Raw genomic sequence first — 21,064 nt, forward strand, 5'->3', positions numbered from 1 at the left:
TGGAGCTCACTCCAGCTGTCTCTCCATCCCATGGAGTCCCCCAGGGCTGTAGGACACCGTCCGGGAGGCCAACCCGTGGTATGCACCACAGAGATGACAGCGGTTTCCAGTTCTTCAGGTCTTCCGACTCTCCCCCCCCCCCCTCCTGACACCGGCGCATCTGGTGGGCAGAACAGGGTGGCACGGCAATACCTGTGACACCAGTAACCCGGCCGGAGTCCTCCGGCTCCAAGCTCTCCAGAAGATGTGCACCAAGGGCATCAGAGGCCACAAGCGTGGAAAGTAGCAGGTTGCCTCCACCTCCACCCCAGGTGCATCCTGAGGATGCGCTAGGCCTTCTAGATCACAAAAGATCAAGAACAGTGTGGAGCACTGAGTGAGCAATGGGGGGTTCCTACCTGTAGCTAGGGAGAATAGAAATGTAAAATGCTCATGATTAAAACATGTTACACCTGATACATGTGAAGTATCACATTAATCATCACAGTGGGTCTGCCTGCACCCCTACCCCTGTTGCCCTTCACTCCTTTCACCTTTCCCCTCCCCCTGCAGGGAAAGTGGTCCAAGATCAAAATCCCCCAATGCAGACCCCGTTCAGAGGATGGATGTGTGCGCTGTCAGCAGAAGGACAGGCATGGGCCCATCACCCTGGAGTGATGTTACACAAACCCTTGGAGGGTGGCTGGGGAGAGGGCGGTGTTCTGGAGCGAATGGGGGAGGGGAAAGGGGAAATGGGGATAGTGTGAGGGAAGGGAAATGGGGAGGGGGGTTTGGGGTGGGAGGGAAGGAGGGAAATAATGGGGAGGGGGTATTGGCAGGGTTGAGCTGACAGGCGCAACCTCGTCCTATGAGAATGTGGAGATGATGAGGGCCTCCCTGGTCCTCATGGCATATTGGACCCTTGCCGCCTGTCCTCCATTCTTCAGCTCCTCCTGGGGCTTGTCCTCCAGCCCCTCTTACACTGCCTCTTCCTCCGCCTCCTCAGACGAGGCCGCACATCCCTCTTCCTACTCCTCTTGCACGTCCCCCCGCTGCTGGGCCCTGTCAAAGTCAAGTCATCCAGACTCGAAACGTTAGCTCCCTTCTCTCTCCACAGATGCGGTCAGACCTGCTGAGATTATCCAGTATTTTCTGTTTTTGTTTCAGATTTCAGCAACTGCAGTAATTTGATTTCATTTTCATCTATGAAGCTAGAAACTGCTCACAGTAAAAGGCGTGAAATAGTATTTCAGGATAGAAGCCACGGCAGGATTATATCCTGGAGGTGTCAGGTAGGAAAGACAGTTGCTCCTGTTGTGGGTCTCCACAATATTTAAAGATGGCTTGAAGGCCTCACAAACGCAAAGTCCCTCAACCCCTCCGGCCCATTGGCAACCCCTGGCTTTCAGCCCCTTGGCCAAGCCCAATCCCCTAAACCCACTGCCCCCACCCCCAGAGCACTGGGCAGCAGCTCTGATGCCCTTAAGTTGCATGCCGGACATGTAAGTTGCTACTCACCTCCTTGCTTTGCCTCAGAAGTCACGAGGCCAGCTTCATGTTTTAAAAAAGTAGCACTAAACAACACCCGCATGATTTCTCAATAGGAAGTCGGATAATTCCCAGGAGGCCGCAGCTTTTGACTTCAATCTAGCTAATGAGACTGAAATGAATGCAAATGAAGTGAATGATATTCTCACCAGTTTTGGACGAGATCCAAAACTTGCCATCGGAAGCAGGCTGGATGTTTTGGCCTTTCCCACTATTCATCCAATGTGACCCTATCCGCACTGGGGGCAATGTGATGGTTCAGTCATGCCCAATATTGTGTATTAGCATTAATAGAAAGGTTGGAAAGTTATCTCATTAAAATTACTCCTGGGAATAATATAAACATCTAACTTATATTTATGTAGAATCTTTCCCATCTTATGACATCTCAAAGTGCTTTGTAATCACTTGATTATTGTTGAGGTGCAACCACTTAAATAGATAATGCAGCAACCAATCTGCACACAAGGCCCCACAAACAGCAAATCAATGAAAAATTGAATAACTGTGTTTCAGGGCTAAATCGCTGGCTTTTAAAGCAGGCCAAGGCAGGCCAGCAGCACGGTTCAATTCCCATACCAGCCTCCCCGAACAGGCGCCGGAATGTGGCGACTAGGGGCTTTGCACAGTAACTTAATTTGAAGCCAACTTGTGACAATAAGCGATTTTCATGTCATTTCATCCAAGAGACACTGGGCTGGATTCTCCGTGTCTCCGGCAGCCCGGGGATTTCCTGACGGTGTGGGGCTGCCCACAATGGGAAGCCCCATCGGCCGGCTGGCGAGACGGAGAATCCTGGGAGCGCACCGCAGCAGATTTCCGGTGGGGCGGGATGGAGAATTCCGCCCACTGTGTCGACAGGTTCTTGTAATCATTCCCAGGAAACATTGTTAGAGCCTGCAGCAGTGATTAATGGCATCCTGACATATCCTTTTTCATGCATTACTATGTAAAACAAACATTGTGATTAGGATGTTTATGAAGATACTGCTTCCATAATGGTCAGTTAGGCATTCACATTATATTTTTCTGCCATCAGTTGTTTGTTACTATGGTCTTTCCTGATAAGACAGTCTGGGTCAGCACAAACGTCTCACAAAGCATGAACACATGGAACACGTTCGAGCAGCCTGACCTCCAGAGCATCCTTCCACAGCCCTGTTTTTTTTTCTGAACAATCCAGTTCAGAGGATCAGTATTGGCAAACCTCCCTAGTGACAATCCAACACCTTTCTTGAGACATTTATTTGTCTTTTTTAACCTCTGCAAATTTTCATTCATAATTTTATTATTATGTAATTGCCATCTCCTAAGCAGGTTGCATGTTAATTGGCCTTTCCACAATTGTCCTTGAGTAAATTGAATCAGGAAGAAAGTTCTTTGCTCAATATATATTTGAATTGTTAAACCACCACAGCCATTAAGTCATGTTGCTTTCTGGTTAGGAATGCACTCTCCACAACTGGTACATTGAATAGATCAGTTACCAATTGACCACCCACCAAGTTATCCTTCCATTGAAGAGCTTGTAAAGTGAAAGAATATGATATCAAGTCTAAGCCTGTTTCTGCGTCAAAGAATTATTTTTGCCTGGGCATTGATTCCCCCGAGGCTGAATGAAACAGTTATGATTCCAGTCATTGATCATAGAATTTACAGTTCAGAAGGAGGCCATTCGGCCCATCGAGTCTGCACCGGCTCTTGGAAAGAGCACCCTACCCAAGGTCAACACCTCCACCCTATCCCCATAACCCAGTAATCCCACCCAACACTAAGGGCAATTTTGGACACTAAGGGCAATTTATTATGGTCAATCCACTTAACCTGCACATCTGTGGACTGTGGAAGGAAACCAGAGCACCCGGAGGAAACCCACGCACACACGAGGAGGATGTGCAGATTCCGCACAGACAGTGACCCAAGCCAGAATCGAACCTGGGACCCTGGAGCTGTGAAGCAATTGTGCTATCCACAATGCTACCATCATGAGTTTGAATTAATAGAAGGAAAGGAAAGATACTGGACACCGGAGAAAAGTAACTCTAACGATAGATGTTACATACATTCAGATCCCAATCAGTAATTTATTGCAATCAAATTGCCATTACTAGATGAAATCAAGGACTACCTTGCTTGCATTGTTGTTCAGCCGTTGGGAATTTTGTCAGAATCTTTCCCCTCGACCACTATAATTTTGGTGGAATTTCAACCAAAACTTTGTTTACAAATGTAAACTTCCATCAAAGTTTCTGTGGGGGAGCGTGAGACATTTTAATGATATTTCTGGTGATAGTGATAAGAATAAACAAAAAATAAACAAATGTTATTAGAATAAACTGCAATTCCAGGGCAGCACGGTGGTGCAGTGGTTAGCACTGGGACTACGGTGCTGAGGACCCGGGTTCGAATCCTGGCTCTGGGTCACTGTCCGAGTGAAGTTTGCACATTCTCCTCATGTCTGCGTGGGTTTTACCCCCAAAATCCTGGGTAGGTGGATTGACCACACGAAATTGCCCCTTAATTGGAAAAAATATTGGGTATTCAAAATTTCTTTTTAAAACTGCAATTTCTAAAGAGGAAAATACTCTTCCAGGCAAGGATGCGCAAACATTATTACGTTATCAAAGCTTTGGGCCACGTGCTGGCAAGTGGGATTAGGTAGGCAGGTCAGGTGTTTTTCATGCGTCGCTGCAGACTCGATGGGCCTAATGGCCCCTCCTGTGATTCTATTCAAACAAATTTATTATCACACAAAGCATAGTTAATGAGACTATTTATAATATAATTAGGTTGATAAGCAATCTTGCATCTTGTTTTCTCATTCTCCAGAGCTATTCTTGAAGCACACAACATATTACAGCTAAGAAATTTGACCAGGTCACGGATCTGCACTCTCTCACAACTAACCTGTAACTGGATGAAAGGAGGTGTGCAAGAGTGAGCAAAATGACTTTCCCTTACGTAATGTAGTCTTTATACTGCAAATCGCTCTCCTCCCTTATCCCTTGGTGGTATAGACAAGACAAGCAAGTTGAAATTACCAATAGCTCCACTGGGTGGAAATGGGATGATAGAATCCTAAAATTGTGAGAAAGAACTCATCATTTTTCCCCTGATGACATCCTGAAAGGGCAGATCCAGCATCTGCCTGCTGCAGGCAGTGGGCTCTTTTAATATACAAATCAAGGTTCTATGTCTTGCATGGGACCCAGGTTGTTGCCTCGTCTTGTTCTCTGTCTGTAGGCAGGCCTGATCCACATCACTATGACCTGCACTATGGGAATGTCAAGGAGGCAGGTCCTGAATCCACTCCAAGCAAAATGGGGATCAAACTTTGTGTTGTAGGCACCAATCTGATCCACACCAGTTATTTAGCCAACCAGCTTCCCAGGGAGTTTGAGTTGCTGTGGCAACATGAATTTTACAATCATGTTGTGGTCCAGAGCTATGAGCAGTTATGATAGAGACTCCAATTTTTTCCATCATATGTTCGCTGACCAGGGATCTCTTCCAATCTTACTGCCTGACTCTGCTGTATGTTAGAAGGATTTACATGTTAACACTCAACCTGTGTGGCCATGTTATGAATACACCTGCCTTGACCATGAGTGCTGGAAAGAGGCCTGGACCCAGAGCTGCTGGCTCAGAGGCAGGAATGTTACTCACTCTGTCTCCAGTTGATGTCACAGCTAAATAAGTGCAGAAAGGTAAGTTTTTAAATGATTTTTGAGGGGCGAGGAAAAACAGGAGCGTAGGCTGCTGATGGAGTCATCCGCACTTCACAATTGATACCCCACTGGACGTGCCAGCCAGGTTGGCCTGCGGCCCACCTGATATGGAGCCAGCATGGTGCCTGCTCCTTATTGAAGGCATGGCAAAGAGGCCCAGCTGTCACACTGTATGGGATCACCTGCCAATAATCTCTTTCCATTCCCATTGTCCTCCACGGAAGAAAGAGAATGATTGTCCATTGGCGGTAGGCAGCTCAATGCTGCTTCTTGCTCAACACGAGTAGCTGTTCATGTGTGCTGTAGAAAGGGATGTTTTCCTAAAACACTGCACCTTCCTGCCACCATTGGCTTTATTAATTTATCCTGACAAAACTGACAAATTCAAATCCTGGTGAAGCCTGAGCATAAACGTCAACTCAGCCTGAGGTTTATGCTCAGATTCCTTTGCTGAAAGTCTAACACTTTAATATGCCGCAGTCAGCAGGTCACCTTCAGAGCAACTGTTTAGACTAGCAAATTAAAGCCAAAACAATCAAAGCTGTCAAAATTTGGAGTTAATCGAGTTCTTAACAAAAACTGAAGGATGTTGTGTGCAAAAAATGTGAACCTGTATGAGACATGAGGAGGGTGTTCAAAATAACACATTTAAATCCTAAAATAGTCAATGGGGAAGAGTCAAGGTCAATTTTACATATGTTGCTCTGTATTGGGATTATCTATATTACGATTAATTCATTCAATTCTCCATTAATGTTCTTGTAGAAAGATAAGGCAGATCCCAGGGGTGGTCAGCACAAAATGGCTGATATAAGATTTTTCCAGGTGTTTAGTTTCTTTCCCACACCCCACACACTGACTAAAGGCTCCAGTTTCCTGGCTTCATTCACTGTAACCTTGACTAGTGCAGTTTCCTTGGCAGCTGTTTATACATTTTTGCTAAAAGCACATGTAGAGTATGTTTAAAATAATGGACAGCTCACAGAGAAAATCCAAGACAGCAACACAGCCAAGGGATTCTTGTGATGTATTGATCTGTGACAGTGAAACTTGAGCAGTTTATTCTCATGGCCTAAATGCCATGATTATGTTATATACTGCAGACTCGCTCAGCTATTTATTATTCTCTATCCTATAATATTACTTCTTAATGTTGCTAAGGTAGTATGATCCATTCATCATTAGGCAAAACCTCTGTACCTGGAACTTCAGCTTAGTTGCATTAGACTTTTCAGCAAAATTTGCCTGAAATCAGCCAAACCATTGCAGAATTTTAAATGCAAATTGCATTCAATGCAATTGAGTTTCCGTGATCTTCTGCTTGAATTCCTAGGATGAAGGATTTATCTTATGAAGAAAGGAGGAATAGGTTGGGCCGATAACCATTGAAATTTAGAAGAATGAATGGTGAATTTATTGAAACATATTAGTTCCTGGGGGGGCTTGATAGGATGGATACAAGAAGGATGTTTCCTCTTGTGAGGGAAATTGGAACCAGGGGGTCAAAATTTGAGAACAAGTAGAATTTCTTTCTCTCAGAGCGTCATTAGTCTATGGAATTTTATTTTCCAGAAAGCGTTAAGGTTGGATCATTGAATTCATTCAAGGGTGAGTTAGACTGATTTTTGATAAATAAGGGAGTCAAGGGTTATGTTGGAAAGACAGGAAGAGTTGAGACCAAAATCAGACCAACTACAGTCTTATCGAGTAGTAGGGCAGGCTTGAGACGAAATGGCCCTGCCCATGTCCTCAGATCAAATTAATTAGGAATTCTCAACAATTTGAGGAGTCTCTAAAATTAATGTTGGATCTTTTAAGTGCAAGAACACAAATTTTGAAATCTTTCGGATATAATTTCTCTCACATTTGCTAAGAAATTGGCACACCAACGTAACGAGAAAATGGTTCTGTATCCATTTTAAAGTCATTTTTGATTAGTTAACGTTTAAAATGAACTAGAAACTCTTTAAAGTGTTTAATTTTTGTGATAAACCTATTTTCAGCTGTATTCATCAAACTGCACAAAGTAACTACAGTTAAACATATTAACAAATATTTTAAAAGAAAATTAATAAAAAATACATTACAAAGCTTTGCCCAGTTGTGTTGGTTCATGGCATTTTACATTCAGTACTGAGAGACAAAAAACACTTCTCAAAATTAACACGATTTGGGGCGCACTTGGTACCCAAATCATTGATGGCTCTCCACATGGAAATTCTCCTCCAATCATAAATAATTGGGAAATCTCTTCTTTTATCCACTGAAATAAATGTTTCAATTTAAGGTTAAATTCTGTGATGAGCAGAGTGAAACAACCCTTAGTTACGTAAAATAAATGAATGCATTTCTGACATTCATATTTCAAATTATATACAGAGATGATGGGCGGGATTTACCCACCAATGCACTGTGTGTTTTATGGCGATGGATGCGACCCGCCAGCTGGATTTATTTGGTCCCGCCATTGTCAGTGGATTTTCCCATTGACTGCACCCCTCATTGCTTGGAAACCCGTGCGCTGTTGTTGGGACCAGAGTATCCCTCTGACGAAAACAGCCGGTAAATTTATTTTTAAAAATAAATTTAGAGTACGCAATTTTTTTCCAATTAAGTGGCAAGTTAGCGTGGCCAATCCATCTATCCTGCACATCTTTGGGTAGTGGGGGCGAAACCCACGCAAACATGGGAAGAATGTGCAAACGCTACACAGACAGTGACCCAGATAGCCGGGATCGAACCTGGGACCTCAGCGCCATGAGGCAGCAGTGCTAACCACTGCACCACCATGCTGCCCTAAACAGCCGGTAAATTTCACCAGATATATAATATAAAGGATGATTCTGAATGATTTACATTCTTTGCTTTGACTGTCAATGGAGAAACAACATGACACTTGGTGTGGGAGTTTCCTCTGCAATTCACTCCATATTACATAGTATTACATTGTATATACAGCACAGAAACAATCCATTTGACCCAATGTATTGGGCTCATGTAAAAGTTGGATGGGGCCTAGCCTCTACTCCACTTTATTGAGGAAAATACCATCCAAATGATCTGTATATTCAATCTGGCTGAGAAAGCTGTTGTACTCGGTAAATGGCTTTCTTCATTTTGTTCGATGGGAGCTGAGTTTGCCCCAATGGTTTGGTGAGTAAATACATTGCCTAGTCTGGAAATCAACCATACAAACCAAAAAAAACCCTAGTTCTTCTGGACTGTACCATCCCAAGTAAGCGATTGGTAAGGATACTATAATTGGCCTTAGTTGAGGTAGTTAGAGGGATATTTTGTTAGGAGGCTCAGTCCACTGGCACTTTCGTGTACAAGTGTGTAGGGCAGCTGAGGGACACAATGCTCTGATGCATACCTCTTTGACTTTCAGACTTGCCGAATGTCTGTGCAACTGCATTCCATCAAGAAGCCAATCCTTCAGGTCAGAAGGTGATGATGGGAAGGGTAGAAAATTGTAGGCGTGGGTCGCCTTAAATAAAGTAAGGTGAACAAAGAGTTAAAATCTTTAAACTCTTTCTTTGTTAATGTCTAGAGGCTTTGGAACACATAATAGATTAGTACTTATGGAAAATGTAAATAGTATTATAATGATATTTCCATATTTCTATTACAGCTTTTTAGTCATATTATTGAAGCAATGTTTGAAGTGATATGGAAACTAAAATGCAAGAAGACATAACACTCCTTTTGGAAGCAATATTAATGCCAAAAAATGTGAGGTGTGGCTTCTTTCAACAGTCTTTGATATTCTGTGAAAGCAAAATTCCACAGCTCACTGGGGAGTGAAGCAATTCATAATCCACTGTTAAAAATACTTTTACTTAATGTTTATTGAAATTGGAACTTGTCATAACAACAAGGATGATGTTAACAAGACATCAAATAAATGGCCATGTTTGTGTGTTTGGAATAATAAAAAAAATATTAACAGTATTTACATTCTAATATATCTAACTGACTTGTTCTTGCTCCTTTTTGATCCATGGGAACGATCAGCTGAGTGTGCAGTAATTTAATATAAGTACTGCTTTTAAATATCGAACTTAAAGAAGTTTTTACAACTTATATATGGCTTCATAGAAGCTGCTTATTGCAGCAAGAATCACACTTTCCTTTCTCACCACCTGCCTATTATTTTAGTGCTTTTTAACAAGAAGTGGACCCGTGTGTGTTTTCTTTCCATTTCTTCCAATTTTCTCACTTCCTCTCTGACTCTTTTTTTCAAACGATGATTTATTTTTTTCTACTATTTTCTTTTCACCCATTTCCTCTCTTTCTTTTTCCCTGAAAGCACAGTTTCATACAGAGACAGTTTCACAGGAGCCGATTGTCCTCCAGTACCTTGTCTATGTAATGGCAATTGTTGGCAGATTATTCGATGGTGGAGTCATTTCTCTCCTCCTTAGCACATGACAGAAAGTGGTGATAATGTTCCCACTACCATTCCTTTGCCGAGATCGACTGAGCAGGCTGGCATTGTGCATGGGAACTTTCCTGGTTTATATCGCTACCTATTCACACTCTTAACCAGTTTATTCTCTTTGGAGAGGGTAGCACTGATTCATGCTACGGTACATTTATTTTATGTTAAACATGCATATTCAGTTCAACAAACTTCACGGGGGAAAAATTATTATTTTATCTGAAATAGCATGTAATAGGATAAAGTGTTTGAATGATAGGATGGCACGGTAGCACAGTGGTTAGAACTGCTGCCTCACAGTGGCAGGGACCCGGGTTCAATTCTGACCTTGAGTGACTGTGTGGCTTTTGCACATTCTCCCTGTGTCTGCGTGGGTTTCCTCCGGGTGCTCTGGTTTCCTTCCACAGTCCAAAGAGGTGCAGGTTAGGTCGATAGGCAATGCTAAATTACCCCTAAGTGTCCAAGGATGTGAAGGTTAGGTGGGGTTCTGGGGCAGGGTGTGGTGTAGTGCTAGGCAGAGTGCTCTCTCGCAGGGTTGGTGCAGACTTGATAAGCCAAATGACCCCCTTCTGCACTTTAGGGTATCTATGATTATTTGACATTCACTTCACAAAGTTCAGCTGCAACACAGCTCAGGCCCTAGCAACTTAAATTCCTCCTTTGAAAGATTATGCTCATATGCCAATAAGAAAGTCACTTATTACAAAATGTAAAGTTGTTCTTGACCAGACTTCCAATTCTTCTTCCACCTGTAGGTCACTTCATTTTAAGCTTGAGGCACAATAAAAGATCAAAGAACATGCCAATCGCATAAATGTCCTCTTTTGTAAAACCCTGGCCTCTTGTTGTATGAGGCATATCAAATGTTTGTTTTCATTTAATTAAAGGGCTAAGCAGAGTTTGTCTGAATACCTCATACTAGTATCCATTCTGCACTGAGTACTGGTAAAAATGAGTGAACTGCACACAGAGAGGCAGCGTTAATAAGTGAACGTCACAACATCAAATGGAAAGGGATTAATATATCCGAGATATCCTTATTTATGTAGATTCTGGCTTTCCATTCTGAACCCAAACACTAGCATTTGTAGCCAGTGCTTACTGCCAGCTCTTAGTAGTTTATGTCAGTGCTCAGGGCAGATTAATCAGGTTTGCAGCTCTTGTACTTTTACTTCAATCTGCTTCAAAGTGAAGTTTCTTTCAGTCGTTCAAAGAATCCTTTAACTCGCAACATTCTTTTAATCTGATGACAGGGTAAAGCCAATGTTAATTGGTAATAGTTAAAGAACAGTGGCTAAAGGCAGAGGTGGTCAGGCCAGTTCAGCTAGCTGTGGGAAAGGGAAGATGAGTGCCCACAAATCCCTCACTTGAGTGGGGGAAGGGATTTACTTTTTATGTTGTTTTGATCAAATGCTAATTCCGGATGAGTAGCAGGATTATAGAGGATGAGTGATAACTAAAGTCTGGAACCTGAAAAAAGCGTATTGTCTGAAAGTACCGGACGTGGGGATAGGAAAAAGTCGACAGTTTATTACCAGGTGCCTTCTTTGCTTCTTACAAAAAGGGGTCATATATCCAGTAAAATCCTCTAATGAGCAATTTTATTCTGCACGATAAAAAAAAACCTCCTCTGCATGCTTTTAAATTTTAATTAATCTTTATTGCTGATTGATTTAAAACACATCAACAGATTTAAGAGCTAATGATTTTGCTCCTCCTGCAGATTTTCCCCTCTAATCCTGGAGGGCATCATTCATGTTTGGGCATGGACCTATTGATTTTGAATTATCTGCTCTCACTCAAAGGGAATAGTTTCTCCATAGGCTGAATTTTAAGGCTACCACAGGCGGGAGAGCAAGTGGGTGGACCCATAAAAGAGGGTGCCATGCATTTCCGCTGGCAGGAGACTCCTGTGCCCAATGTCAATATGCCTGACATATTTAATCCCGTGAGCTGCTGGCCAGGTAAGAGGGGGCATCTTGCCGGGTCTCCAATGCCAGCTGGAAGACACGCCCCACATTTTTGCCTCTCCATGTCCGCTGTCCACTCTGCCCATCTAATATGTACCACCCCCCCACTCCCATTTCATGGAGGCCTGTCAGCGAAATCCTGGGTTCGCACAATGTCCGGGTCCATTGATATACACCACCTCCATGGCCTACCAGCTGTGCCAGTCCTCTAGTGTGCAGAGTTACTGGCCAGTGATTGGCCAGGAGCTCTATGAAGTGGGACGTCCTCCTGGAGTTGGACGGCAGCCCCATTTAATCCTAATTAAAGGGCCGTCACCTGAAAAATGAAAACAGGGCGAGCTGGCTCACTAGAGGCAGGCTCGCCCCTGACATTTATCCTTGGGTGTGGGAGCCCACTCTCATTGTATAATCCAACCCTGTGTGAACCTAAACAGCAACTGCAAGTCCATAGGGTTGAAAGTGTTATATCTCAGAGGTCAGTGCGAGAATCACTTGTGCTTTTAGTATCTATAAAAAATTTGGTTCTGCATTTTGGAAGCATAATATCAAATCATGTTGGTTATTTTACAAATAGTGAGGGAGAACGTAAAAGACTCCAAAAGGACATAGATTAGTAGAATAGGTAAACAGGTGAAAGACACAATTTGATGCAGAGATATAAAATCATGTAATATTAGGGATAAAAATCAGTTCCAATATTTACTCAGGGCTGTGAGGGGGGGTCAAGGGGAGGAATTGTGGCTGGGAAACCTGGAAGAATCCATGCCCATCTTTCCCAGAGTTTCATTTATTTTATTCTTTCATAGGATGTGGAATATCGCTGGCTAGACCATTTGTTTCCCTTCCCCAATTGGTGGTGTTTGATGTTCTTGAACCACAGCACACTCACAGTGCAGTTGGGAGGGAGTTCCAGGATTTTGACCCAGCAACAGTGAAGGAACGGCGCGATAGTTCCTTGTCAGAATGGAGTGTGGCTTGTAGGAGAACTTGCATGTCGTGGTGTTCCCATGAATCTGCTGCCTTTACCCTTTGTGGTTTTTAAATAAATTGATTTTTATGAGATGTGAACTTCGCTGGCTAGGCCAGTATTTGTTGCCCATCCCTAATCGCTCTTCAGAAGGTGCTGGGGAGCTGCCTTCTTAAACACTGCAGCCCATGTTGCGTAGTACACCCACTGTGCTGTTAGGGAAGGAGTTCCAAGGTTTGGCCCAGTGACAGTGGAGGAATGGCAATGTATTGCCAAGTAGGGGTGGTGAGTGACTTGGAGGGGAACTTCCAACTGGTGATGTTCCCATGTATCTGCTGCCCTTGTCCTTCTACATGGTAGTGGGTTTGGAAGGGAGACCCCCCCACAAACTCCCCCCAGAAAAGAGACCCCTGTCAGGAATCCCCCCAGAAAGAGACCCCTGTCAGGAAGCCCCCCAGAAAGAGACCCCTGTCAGGAATCCCCCCAGAAAGAGAGCCCTGTCAGGAATCCCCCCAGAAAGAGACTCCTGTCAGGAATCCCCCCAGAAAGAGACCCCTGTCAGGAATCCCCCCAGAAAGAGACTCCTGTCAGGAAGCCCCCCAGAACGAGACCCCTGTCAGGAAGCGCCCCAGAAAGAGACCCCTGTCAGGAATCCCCCCAGAAAGAGACCCCTGTCAGGAAGCCCCCCAGAAAGAGACCCCTGTCAGGAATCCCCCCAGAAAGAGACCCCTGTCAGGAATCCCCCCAGAAAGAGACCCCTGTCAGGAATCCCCCCAGAAAGAGACCCCTGTCAGGAATCCCCCCAGAAAGAGACCCCTGTCAGGAATCTCCCCAGAAAGAGACTCCTGTCAGGAATCCCCCCAGAAAGAGACCCCTGTCAGGAATCCCCCCAGAAAGAGAGCCCTGTCAGGAATCCCCCCCGAAAGAAACCCCTGTCAGGAAGTACCCCAGAAAGAGACCCCTGTCAGGAATCCCCCAGAAAGAGACCCCTGTCAGGAATCCCCCCAGAAAGAGACCCCTGTCAGGAATCCCCCCAGAAAGAGACCCCTGTCAGGAATCCCCCCAGAAAGAGACCCCTGTCAGGAATCCCCCCAGAAAGAGACTCCTGTCAGGAATCCCCCCAGAAAGAGACCCCTGTCAGGAATCCCCCCAGAAAGAGAGCCCAGTCAGGAATCCCCCCCAAAAGAGATCCCTGTCAGGAAGCCCCCCCAGAAAAGAGACTCCTACCTGGACGCTAGAGAGCAGTCCAGATAGAGGCAGTGAAAACGAATACACCTGCTAGCTCAGGCAGAGGAAACAGCACCTATCAATTCTTGGAAAGAGAAAACCTATAAGCTGTGTTTAAACCCCCTCAGATCGCTGATCTGCAAGCCATTCATTCATTTCTCTTCGATATTGATTTTACTCGGCTATGATTGACTTTACATACACCACAGCTGTCAGCCTGTTTCATTTGTCTTCTTTCACAGTTGAGTAATTCTGAAGTGCTCTAACCGCAATGTTTAGAAACATCACGCTTTGATTGACAGCTCCTGGACCACTTCAAACAGAATTAAGTGCTTTCCAATCACCTCCCTTCGCTTCATTTTGTTTGGTCTATTCAGAGGGTCTCTATGGGGAAGAGTGGGGGGTGGGGTGGTCAGGTCACCCCCTTATTGGGGGGAGGGGGGGAGACACCCAGAAAACCTGGGGGAGGAGGCTTCAAAGGTGAGGGGCTGAATTGTGATGTTGTTAGTCAGCAGGGGAACATCTCTATTGGACCACCCGCTCAAAATGGTGGCCCGATAGTGAGATTCCCTTGGAAAACCCTTGCAACCCTCACCATGCATAAATTTGCATGGTGAAGGATTGGGAATCATTTTCTCACAAATCAGGTGCAATTCAGCTCCGGCTGGAGAACCAAATGGAGAATTTTGCCCAATATCTCAATTTTAAAATTCTCGTCCTTGTTTTCAATACCTTTCATAGCTTTGACTATATGCCACAGTCCATTAAGATATCTGCACTAGCTGCCAGAATGTGGCGACTAGGGGTTTTCACTGTAACTTCACTGAAGCCTACTTGTGACAATAAACAACTATTATTATTATTATCCTCAAATTCTGGCCTCTTGATCTCCCATTTTTAAGCACTCCACTCGCAATAGCCTTGTCTTTAGTTGTCAAGGTCCTTGGCTCTCGTATTTCCACCTTAAACATTTTCACTTCTCAACCTTACTGTCCTCCTCTGTCTTCTTTGACCTAGTTTCCAGTCACCTTTTCTAATATCTGTTTACGTGTTGGGGTCAAATTTTGTTTTGCAATGTCCCTGTTGTGTTTTATAATGCTAAAGCACTGTCTCAATACAAGTTGTTGTCATTTTATTGGTGTTGTGGAACCTTGGGAAATCCAACCTCCATGGGTTAAGAATTAAATTAGGCAACAAAGGAAGCCAACCTGTGATTGAATTGGCCACCCACACAATCCCCCCCCAACCAACACCCTCCTTCCCCCCCAACCCACATCATCCTTCCCTCCCAACCCAAACTCTCCTCCCCCCAACCCAAACTCTCCTCCCCCCAACCCACACCCTCCTGCCCTCCCAACCCAAACTCTCCCCCCCCCCAAACCCACACCCTCCTTCCCTCCCAACCCAAACTCTCCTCCCCCAACCCAAACTCTCCTCCCCCCCAACCCACACCCTCCTTCCCTCCCAACCCAAACTCTCCCCCCCCCCAACCCACACCCTCCTTCCCTCCCAACCCAAACTCTCCTCCCCCCAAACCCAAACTCTTCTCCCCCCCAACCCACACCCTCCTTCCCTCCCAACCCAAACTCTCCTCCCCCCAACCCACACCCTCCTTCCCTCCCAACCCAACTCTCCTCCCCCCCAACCCACACCCTTCTTCCCTCCCAACCCAAACTCTCCTCCCCCCCAACCCACATCATCCTTCCCTCCCAACCCAAACTCTCCTCCCCCCAACCCACATCATCCTTCCCCCAAACCCAAACTCTCCTCCCCCCAACCCACACCCTCCTTCCCTCCCAACCCAAACTCTCCTCCCCCCAACCCACACCCTCCTTCCCTCCCAACCCAAACTCTCCTCCCTCCCAACCCAATGGCAATGCAATCACCGCCAGCGACTCCTGCCGCCTTGCGGTGACACATCGTGCTCACACAGTCATTCTCCCGTTCGAGATTGTTGCTGCCTCAAAACCCTCCTTGCTTGGTGCGCAAGCATGCAAGCTACTCCACTTAGTGCAGAGAGTACACTCTCTCTCTTCAAGCGATGTGTCTGCATGCTCTGACACAGACTTCAGGGCGCAGCTCGACTCCATCATCCAACAATACCATGATGTTTTCGAAGGCATGGCCACGCCTGTCGTTGATGCACCTCACAGAGTCCCAGCGCCCCTCAAGGACCACCTCAAGCAACAGCTCCAGGACCTCCAGGGCCAAGGAGTCATCTCTAGGGTCACGGAACCCACAAACTGGGTAAGCTCCATGGTCTGTGTCAAGAAGCCGTCCGGCGAGCTGCGGATCTGTATTGATCCTAAAGATTTAAATCAGAATATCATGCGGGAGAACTACCCGATTCCGAAACGGGAGGAGCTCACATCCGAGATGGCCCACGCCAAACTATTCTCAAAACTGGATGCCTCGAAGGGCTTCGGGCAGATCCAACTAGATGAGTCAAGCAGGAAGCTGTGTACGTTCAACACACCCTTTGGCAGGTTCTGCTACAACCGGATGCCATTCGGCATCATCTCTGCGTCCGAAGTTTTCCACCGGATCATGGAGCAGATGATGGAGGGGATCGATGGCGTCCGGGTATATATCGATGATATTATCGTCTGGTCAACCAGAGTTTGTCGCCCACTTCAGAGACCGAACTTATGAACTCTGCACACATGTGACTTTGAAATGTTCTTTTTCCCATATTCTTTGTTGTTGCATTCGTTATCCAGGGATTTATGAATAGATTCGTTGGTTGTTCCAGTTCATGGTAGTCATCTGCACCAGGCACCTTCCTCTGTAAATAGTCTTGTTCCCTGTATATAGATTTGTACATATGTCTTTCGCACCTCACAGGTAGCTAGGTACATTCTCCACAACACCCACACTATTTATTAGCACATGCCTGGAACAACATTTTTTATAAAAGGGGGATGTGATAATATACACCAATATATCATGGTGCAGACACACACTGGGACCAATCAACATGTGCAAACACCGCAGCCAATCACCAGTTAGAATACACACACTATAAAGGCGAGGGCACCACCGTTTCCCACTCATTCTGGGTGCTGCCTCTGAGTGTAACAGGAACTTATTCAGCCCAGCACAGACTTACAACACGTGCTGAGAGAATCAACTGGTTCGGACAAGGCTTAGGTCTCTAGTCCAAGTTAGCATTATTTAGACCCACAGTCATCGTGTTAGTTAGTTAGAAGTAGTTAATAAAATTGAGTTGAACCTTCATCTGTGTTGGAAATGTCTGTTCATCTCTCAAGCCTACACAAGCCAACACATCACAGGGCATCCCATTTCCTGGCCACCTGTATACCTAGGTAACGAAAACTTTCCTCTACCATCCTGAGCAGCAGCTCTTTCAGCCTCTCCTCCTGCCCCTTGCCCTGGATCACAACACAACTCGCTCTTTCCCATGCTCAGTTTGTACCCTGAAAAACTACCAAAATCCCGCAGAACCTCCCCCTAGGGTCCGAAATGTATAGGAGCAAATCATCCGCGTATAGCGAGACCCGATTTTCCAACCCCCCCGAACCAGTCCCCGCCAGTTCCTTGGAGGCTCACAGCGCCATAGTTAGTGGTTCTATAGCTAGGGCTAATAGTAACGGGGAGAGGGGACACCCCTACCTCGTTGCCCGGTGAAACTCGAGGTACCCAGACCTCAGCCGGTTTGTACATACACTTGCTACAGGCGCCTGGTACAGCAATTCAACCCAGCCAATAAAGCCCTCACCAACCCCAACCTCTCCAGCGTTTCCCACAGGTACTCCCACTCACCCGGTCAAAGGCTTTCTCTGCGTCCATCGCTGTTACCACCTCCGCCTCCCCTCCCTCTGAGGGCATCATAATAATATTCAAAAGTCTCCGGACATTGGTATTAAGTTGCCTGCCTTTAACAAACCCAGTCTGGTCTTCCTCTAGCACCCCTGGCATGCAATCCTCAATTCTTGTGGCCAAAATCTTAGCTAGCAATTTGGCATCCACGTTTAAGAGCAAAATCAGCCTGTGTGAACCCGCATTGTTCCGGGTCCTTCTCTCGTTTATAGAATGAGTGAGATCAAGGGCTGTGACATTGTTGGAGGGAGGGTTCCTTTCTCTCTAACCTCATTGAAGGGCCTCATCAGGAGTGGGCTCAGTATTTCCAAAAATTTCTTATAGAATTCTACCCGGGTAACCGTCCGGCCCCAGGGCTTTACCCGATTTGCATGCCCTCTATACCTTGACATCTCCTCCAATTCAATCGGGCCCCTAGCCCCTCCACCAGGTCCTCTCCACCTTGGAAACCTCAACTGGTCCAAAAATTGCCTCATCCCTTCCGCTCCCGCGGGGGCTCCGACTCATGTAGTTTACTATAGAATTCCTTAAAGACTCCGTTCACCCCCCCCCGCCCCCGGATCCAAGACCACGTTACCCTCCTTATTCTTTACTCCCCCGATTTCCCTGGGCGCCTCCCTCTTTCGCAGTTGGTGTGCCAGCATTCTACTCGCTTTCTCCCTGTACTCAGAGACTACCCCCCTTGCCTTCCTCAGCTGTGCTACCGCTTTCCCTGTGGTCAGCAATTCAAACTCCGCCTGCAGACTCCGCTGCTCCCTCAGTAGCCCCGCCTCGGGCGCCTCCGCGTATCTCCTGTTCACTCGGAGTATCTCCTCCACCAGTCTCTCCCTCTCCGCTCTTTCTCTCTTTTCCCTATGAGATCGAATTGAGATGAGTTCCCCTCTGACAACTGCCTTCAGAGCCTCCCAGACCGTTGCCGCTGTTACCTCACCCGTATCGTTTGTTTCCAGGTAATCCTGGATGTTCCTGCTAATCCGCCCGCAAACCTCTTCGTCCACCAGCATCCCCACATCCAGTCTCCAAAGTGGGCGCTGCCCTCTCTCCTCACTAAGCTGCATGTCCACCCAGTGCGGGGCATGGTCCGTGACTGTGATTGCTGAGTATTCTGTCCCCACCACCTTTGGGATTAATGCCCTATTCAAGACAAAGATTCTATGCGGGAATAAACCTATGAACGTGTGAGAAAAAGAGAACTCCTTCGCTCCTGGCTGCGCGAATCTCCAGGGATCTGTTTTTGTTATGCTCTTGATGTAGCATAAGCTGCTTCCTTGATGTGCACTCTGACAAAAGAAGGTTCAGACTTGGAGATAGCTTTAACCACATTTATTACACTGTTAACTATTTTCCTACTTGGATTCGACTCTCCTGTTAATCCTGCTATAGCTACTCAGACTGACGAACCAGTTGCTACAATCCACGTGGTGGGTGTGATGTGTTTTCAAATCAATCCTGTGTACACACTGAGTGTCTCCACTGGAAAGAGGAAGCTCATGTGTGCTGTGTCCCTTTTATATGTGTTGGTGTAATGCCCCACTGTGTGTAGTGTCACCTCTGCGTATATCGTGAATGCCCATTGGTCGTGTCCTATCTTACTGACCTATTGGTTAATGTCTGTGTGTCATGTCTCTGGTGCTCCCTCTAGTGTCTACTAGTCCAGGTGTATTTACATGAACCCCTTGTGTATTACAGTGATGCATATCACCACATCCCCCCTGTTTCATGTTACAGATTTCCTGTACATGTGTTAAAGAAAAGTTGAACAAAAACAGGTAGATAAGTGATGCTATGTACAAGTCTATGATGACAGTGATCACTAAACAATAAGTCAAATCATAAGCAAGAGTCAAAATTTCATTAGTTAGTATGGTCAAGTGTCTTTCTTGTTTGGTTGGTGAGTTAGTGATGTTGATGGTGGCATGTCCTTGTGAATGCCATCAGTGTCCTGTGCGTAAGGAACCAGAAGTGGTCAAATCACTTTGTGTCTGATTTGGAGTCTTTTTTTCTTCCGATGCTTGTGGTAGCGATGTATGCAATCTGTCCTGAAACCCCATGTTGCCTGTTGGTAGTGCAGCAAACGTGAATTGGTAAGATGGATCGTCCTGCCATGGTATGTCATTGTACTGAGCTGAGGAGTAACAGTGTCCCACATTTGCAGAGTTTGTACCATGTCGTACCAGTCCGTTGTGCCATAGTTGTTGTTTTTGTCATGCTTGCTGTCGACGTTGTTGCCGCTGGTACGCTTCTTCTTAGTGTCTTTGATGTGTTTGTCATAGGTTGTGATGTTGTGTCGGATGGTTCTGTTATGTTGCTGCACTCAAGGACCACACTCTGTGGAGAATACGAGTCCTTCACACAGTTACTCGTGTCAGAGTGCTTTGTGGCATCTGCTATTTTCTTGAGCGTGCCGTCACTGAGTTTGCGGCACTCCCCGTCTGGAGTCACATCCGGCTTACTTGAATCAGATTTGTCGATTCTCCCTGTCTGGAGTCTCGTCTGTTTCAACTGAGTCGGTTTTTTGGCTTCTTGCCTGGCTGCTGTTGCTGGTTGTCACAAGTTTGCTGAGTTGTAACTGTATGGATTTAAACAGGTCCTCCTGGGTACGATGTTTTGTTATGCTCTTAACGTAGCATAAGCTGCTTCCTGATGTGCAGTCTGACAAAGGAAGGTTCAGACTTGGAGATAGCCTTAACACATTTATTAAACTGTTAACAATTCTCCTACTTGGAATTCGACTCTCCTGTTAATCCTGCTGTAGCTACTCAGACTGACGAACCAGTCTGCTACAATCCACGTGGTGGGTGTGATGTGTTTCAAATCAACCCTGTGTACTCATGAGTGGCTCCACTGGAAAGATGAAAATCATGTGTGCTGTTGTCCCTTATATATGTGTTGGTGTGTAATGCCCCCCCCCTGTGGTAATGTCACTCTGTGTGTATCGTGAATGCCCCATTGGTCGTGTCCTATATACTGACCTATTGGTTGAATGTCTGTGTGTCATGTCTCTTGTGCTCCCTCTAGTGTCTATCTAGTCGAACCCATGGGGTTGCAATTCCGATCCGTAAGGGAATTGTGTATTTGCCAGTGATGCATATCACCACAAGATCCACCCCCCCCACCCCTCCATCTGCTTCCAGTAAACCCTTCCGTTGCTTAGCCAATGCTGGTCGCTTCCCTGTCCTGGTATTCGACCGTCCAGCTTGGGGTCGATGACGTGTTAAAGTCTCCCCCATGATCAGGTGGTGTGACTCTAAATCCGGGATTTTGCCTAGCATGCGTCCCATAAATTCCACATCATCCCAATTCGGAGCATAGATGTTCACAAACACCACCGGACTCCCATCCCACTTCCACTCACATTATATAC

This window comes from Scyliorhinus canicula, chromosome 8, assembly GCF_902713615.1.
Source record: "Scyliorhinus canicula chromosome 8, sScyCan1.1, whole genome shotgun sequence".
Taxonomy (NCBI): domain Eukaryota; kingdom Metazoa; phylum Chordata; class Chondrichthyes; order Carcharhiniformes; family Scyliorhinidae; genus Scyliorhinus; species Scyliorhinus canicula.